The 6000-nt window shown below is 43.4% G+C and overlaps 1 protein-coding gene across 1 annotated transcript in view; it reads left to right on the top strand.

Moving 5' to 3' along the window:
- The first annotated feature begins 453 nt into the window (after positions 1 to 453).
- Positions 454 to 6000, top strand: part of PKIA (cAMP-dependent protein kinase inhibitor alpha) — an 86009-nt gene continuing 80462 nt past the window's right edge. The window contains exon 1 of the mRNA XM_075353155.1: positions 454 to 638. The gene's annotated coding sequence lies outside the window, so the exon portion shown is untranslated. The remainder of the gene's footprint in view (positions 639 to 6000) is intronic.

Below are 6000 nucleotides of genomic sequence, written 5' to 3'. Positions count from 1 at the left end.
GGGAGAGCTTGTATCCGTCTTTTTCTGAGCTGTTCTCAGTTAACTTATGACCACTGACCACATCAAAGTTGGCTATGCAAGAAAACAATGAGCATGTAAAAGCCACACAATTCCAAATTTGTAATGAAACAAAAATGCAAAAATCATTTTTAATACATACATTAAAGTAAAGGCTAAATAAATAAATAAATAAAGGTGTTGGCCACCTTTAGGGACATTTTTTATTTAATGTTTGTATAACAGCATTTATTTGATATATTATTATTTTTTTTACATTTTTGGTGATTTTTACTTTTAATTTTATTATCAACATATTTAACACCAACACTCCGGTATTTCAACTTCCAATTGCTCTCCGAGAAAGATTGCTGTATATTTTTTTTAATACTACCAATAAAGTTAATTGAAAAAAAGGGAGGGGGGAAAAAAAGATCAGTAGACAGGCGTGACAAAAGCATCCAAAAAAAAAAAAAGAAAAAGGAGAGAATCCAGCAGCTGTTGTCTGGAGGGGAAGCACACGGACACTGTCTGCCTCCTAAGATCAGGATCATCCAGTCTTGGAAGCTCCATAACCTCCTTGGTGCTGGAGTCAGCGGCGCCATCAGACTAACGATTCATCATTAGAAGACACGCAAAAGGTAAGCTGTGATGATGGGGGCTGCTGGGACTCGCACTTGCCCCCCTCTAGTTCTGGCAGGGGTCCTCTTATAGGATCGTGCACTAAGTAATTCACAAAGACGTACGACTGAATGTGCAAAAGGAGAATTTTGTAGTTATTGTGGAGATACTTGCCTTCTGAACCAGTCAGTCCCTCAATTATTTAAGATGTTATGCAATCTCTGCCCGTCTCCCATCGTATAGGAATGGTACAGCAATCCTGCCTCGTCCTACATGTCTCTATGGGGTGCACACTGTGTCCGTAGGGTCGCATGTCATACAAGCCTTACATCCCAGTCATTAATTGCTGCAAACAGTAAGGGGTCCTCTGTTTTAGTGTCCTTAGAAATCTCAAGACCTCCTGGAAGATCATGAATTATTGAAATCATATGATGATGGCCTCCTTTTGCAATCATGTAGTTCACAAGAGGAAAAGAGAAAAAAAAATATCCCGCTAGCCATTGGTTTATAGGACGGGTACCAAGTAGGCCATGTAGTGTTGCCAAGCAACAGCATCTGCCTGCTCCTAAATTACCGATGCCTGCAAAGTGAACACGCACAAAGCAATACCAATAAATTAAAGGGGGTTTATGGAAAAAAGAAAAAAAAAACAGTAACGGAAAAAGATTCTTTAAAAATTGCTCTTTTGGTAATATTAGTGATTTAAAGGCTTCAATCAAATCATACGGCCTAATCTTCTCACAGATCACAGATGCTGGGAAATGTGTTCAGCAGCCCGAGAGCATATGCTTTGTCAGATTATAGACATGGCAGGCCGGGGAGAAGGAAAGCTGTACAATACCCATGGAAGATATTATCGGTGAGGCCGGAAGCAATCAGCAATGTTCTGTAAATCCAGTAACTACGGCATTCCCAGTATAAAAATACATTGTGGGCCCATTAACGTCCTCCTAAGTCAGCCACGTTGTGGTGGGGAGATGTCTGTGTGACCTGCCGTCCTAGAGACTCGTAGGCAATTTCTGAACATCTAACGTCAAGGCCAACATTGTAAATACCAATTAGGAATGAAGGGTCTCCACTGAAAAACGTCAAAGGACCCTCAGCCACAAGATTATAGGCGCCTTCTGGTTTATTAATCAGTTTTCAATGGATGGCGATCCCCAGATCATGTATTGTGCAGAACGGAGAATAGTTAGAAAGATTTTCTGACTGTCCAAAGAAGAACATGGATAGCCTAAATATTTTAAGAACAGTGTTACTGTCACGTGGAAAAATGCTATTAACCTGCAGCTATGGGGTTAATCAGCAGGTTAATAGTGTTCTCAACCTGCCCAGCGCCTGCACATCGAACCCTGCTGCTGGGAGGAAATTAACTTAATTAAAGGGGTATTCCCATCTCCAACTTCCTATCCCAATATGTAGTAGGTGTAATAATGGGAATATTAGCCAATACCTTCAAGTAGTAACGTAGTATAGTTCTCCTGATATACCGTGTCTTTTACCTCTTAGGTATCCATGGTTACATCCACTCATATAATGACAGTTAGTTGCTCATGAGGTAAGAGACCTGTCTATCAGAAAAGCTATCCTACATTTCTAAATTAAGCTATTAGGTAATATTATTCTTATCACATCTAATGCATATTGGGATATGATCTTGGAGAGGGAAATACCCCCTTAAACATTCAGTCACAGGGGCAGTGCTGGCGCGGGTTCAGTCACTGCTCTCCCGTGCAATCACTGGCAGCCACTCAGCATTAGATGAGCATGTCAGTCAATGCGGGGACGGTAAAGCGGGCTTTACACGCAACAACATAGCTAACGAGATGTCGTTGGGGTCACAGAATTCATGACGCACATCTGGCCTCGTTAGCGACGTCGTTGCGTGTGACACCGCAGGAACGACCGTTAACGATCAAAAATACTCACCATATCGTTGATCGCTGTCCAGTCGTTCCTATCCCGATTATCGTTGCTGTTGCAGGTAAGATGTTGTTCATCGTTCCTGCGGCAGCACACATCGCTATGTGTGACACTGCAGGAACGAGGAACAACATCCCATCTGCGGCCGCACGCAATGAGGAAGGAAGGAGGTGGGCGGGATGTTCGTCCCGCTCATCTCCGCCCCTCGACTTCTATTGGGCGGCCGCTTAGTGATGCCACACGAACCACCCCCCTAGAAAGGAGGTGGTTTGCCGGCCACAGCGACGTCGCTAGACAGGTAAGTATGTGTGACGGGTGTAAGCGATGTTGTGCGCCACAGGCAGCAATTTGTCCATGACACACAACTGAAGGGGTCGGGTAAGCTCGCTAGCGATATCGCTACCGATATCATTGCGTGTAAAGCCCGCTTTACAGCTGACGCTCTCCATGCACAGAGCAGAGACTGAACCCGCTCCGGCGCCGCCCCGTGATTGAAACCTGAATGCTGCCAGGAGGATTAAAGTTCATATCCTCCCAGTTGCGTGTTTCACTGTGCAGGCACCGGGCAGGATTCAAATGCTATTAACCTGCAGATTAACCCCATATCTGCAAGTTTAATAGCATTTTTCCCCCTGACAGGTTCCCTTTAAGGCCCTGTGCCCACGAGAGAAAATACCTGCGGATTCTGCCGCGGAAAACCTGCGAATTTTCTAGATTTTCCAGATAAATCTGCAGATTTGCACAACTACAGGCACTCCCCATATTATCCTATGAGATTTTGGGAGTGCTGTTTCAATGCTGCAGAATTTGCACCTGCGGAAAATGCTGCAGATTTCCCACAGCCGCAGAGAACTGAATGTCAATTATTCATGCAGATATTCCTGTGGATTTCCTGCCTTTCTACTATGCAGATACAGAGGGTAAATCTGCAGGAATAACGCTCAAATTCCGCATGTTTTCTGTAGGTTTACTGCAACAATTCCGCCTGAAATCCGCAATAACGGATAGCTGCGGATTCCGGGGAGCTGTTGCATGAACCTGCAGAAATATCTGCAGAAAGTTCCGCAGGTATTGTCTCCTGTGGGCACAGGGCCTAAAGAGGCCCTCCAATTAAGTTTTAATTCCTTAAATGTGTGTATATATGCATGAAGTATAGTGTGAGTGTGTTAATATACACATCTGCTGTTTCCCCTGGATCTAGCGCCATTCTGCTCCTCTTCTCAGTGACGTCACTGCTCTTCAGATTCTCCAGTTCACACTGCGCTCTGCGTGACCCAGAAGGAGTGTTTACCATGTAAGTCTACGGAGTGTCAGAACAAGGCAGAAGGAGGCTTCATAGACTTTGTAAAATTGACTTCCCGCTCATACGTAGAGTGAGCCAGAGAGTCTGACGTCACTAAGAAGAGGAGCAGAGAAACTAGCAGTAGGTGAGAATATTAACACTCACACTAGACTACATGTGTATACACAGATTAAATGAATAAAAAAATGGTTAGAATGCCTCTTTAAAGGGTTTGTTTGGCTAAAACAGGTTATCAGCTTTCCACACAAAAGGTGATAAATTATTGATCGGTGGAGATCTGACTGCTGGAACCAGCACCATTTGACAGAATGAAAAACTTTTATCCTTGTTTCAAAATGGCTTGGCAGGTTAGATGCCTGAAAGCTGCTCCATTCATTCCCTATGGGGCGGCACTCAACATTTTCCGTCAGCCCCATAGGGAATGGATGGAGCAGATGGCAAGCATGTACACTGCCAATCGAATTAAAGTGCCCGTTCTACTGATCAGTGCAGGTCCCAGAAATGGAACCCCCACCAGTCAACAAATGATAACCTATCCCAAGGATGGGTACGTTTTTCTAATAGGACAACCAATTTAATTTAGCTTTTGTTGTTGCTGGTACAGATTCAGATTACATTACTTTACTGTGCTCTTTATAAGTCTGTAACCTGTTTATTGTTAGGTTATTGCTCAAATAGAAAGTAGCTGTTCGAAGTAAACTTAGTAGGGGGCAGAGCTTTTATAAGAAAGTACTGTAAGTTATACTTTTTTATTATTATTATTATTATTATTTATAGAGCACCATTGATTCCATGGGGCTGTACATAGGGGTTTACATACAAAATACATGTACAAGTTACAATAGACAGACTGGTACAGAAGGATGAGGATGCTGCCCTTGTCGGCTTTCATCCTATAGGATAATGGGAAGGAAACAGTAGGTAGGGCGGTGGTGAAGTAGCAGCTCCGGCGGTGGTGAGGCGGCAGTTCAGGCGCTGGTGACGCGGTGGGGTCATTGGAGATTATAGGCATTTCTGAACAGATGAGTTTTCAAGTTCCATTTGAAGCTTGCAAGTGTAGCAGATAATCTGTGTGCTGAGGCAGCAAATTCTAGAAGACATGGGATGCTCGGGAGAAATCTTGGAGGCGATAATAATAAATGTCACCCATCATCTGTTTTTCTTTTAAGAAACAATTTAATGAAATGAGGTCACTCCACTGAGCAGTACTAAGCAATGAAGTAGAATTTTAATTGAAACATAACATTTGAAATATACTTTTTTGTTGTTGCTAAAGACTTTTAGTTGTTTTCTGCTGTCAAGTTGTAGTGTTTCTTAATTGCATCCACTGGTCAGCAATTGTGACACTAAACATGGCCACCATTACTGTTCATCCAGCTCTCCCAACTTCCCAAATTGTTGGATCACATACTGTAGTTACATAGCAATATGGGAGCAAAAGCTGTACCATTGAATAAGAAAATTAAAAAGGAACCTGTCACCAGATTTGTCCCCTATAACCTGTGGCCACCACCAGTGAGCTCTTACATACAGCAATCTAGAATACTGTATATAAGTGTCCAAGCTGATCTGTATAACATAAAAAAACAGCTTCTATTATACTTACAGGGCAGTCTGATCCATTGGACATTTCTGGTCTTGATCCGGCGCCTCCTATCTTCTTCCTATCACCATCCTCCTTCCCAGCTCTGTCATGATCCAGGCCGGTATCTGCTTTGGCAGTGTTCCAGCCCCAGCCTGATCATGTCAAGGGTTAAATTCCCTCTGCCTTGTTCCTGTTCCCAGGTTACTATATCTGGCCACTCCTCCCTTTTTGCCTTGCCAGTTATATTCTATGCCTTTGGTGTGTGTAGCTGGCTCTGATGAGTTCTTGATCTGTCCTACCACATTCCTCTGATATCTGTGTCTTTTTACCTCCTCCCAGCTGGTCCCTCCAATCTTATTTCCTTGTTTTGTGTACATTGACTTCCTGATATCGACTTACAACCTGATTCTGTCTCTTCCCTCTGACACCTCTGTTACTGACAGGCTCTTGACCTCATTCCTTTTTTCTGACTACGTGTTTGATTGCTCGTCTGTGCATTGTTTGACCTGTAGTATCCGTCCCAGCCTCTCTGACTAATCTATTGCCACCTTGTGGTGACTTCACTCTACTA

The sequence above is a fragment of the Anomaloglossus baeobatrachus genome, chromosome 6 (assembly GCF_048569485.1).
Source record: "Anomaloglossus baeobatrachus isolate aAnoBae1 chromosome 6, aAnoBae1.hap1, whole genome shotgun sequence".
NCBI lineage: Eukaryota > Metazoa > Chordata > Amphibia > Anura > Aromobatidae > Anomaloglossus > Anomaloglossus baeobatrachus.
The sequence above is the reverse complement of the archived record's forward strand: the minus strand, read 5'-3'. Positions and strand labels throughout refer to the sequence as shown.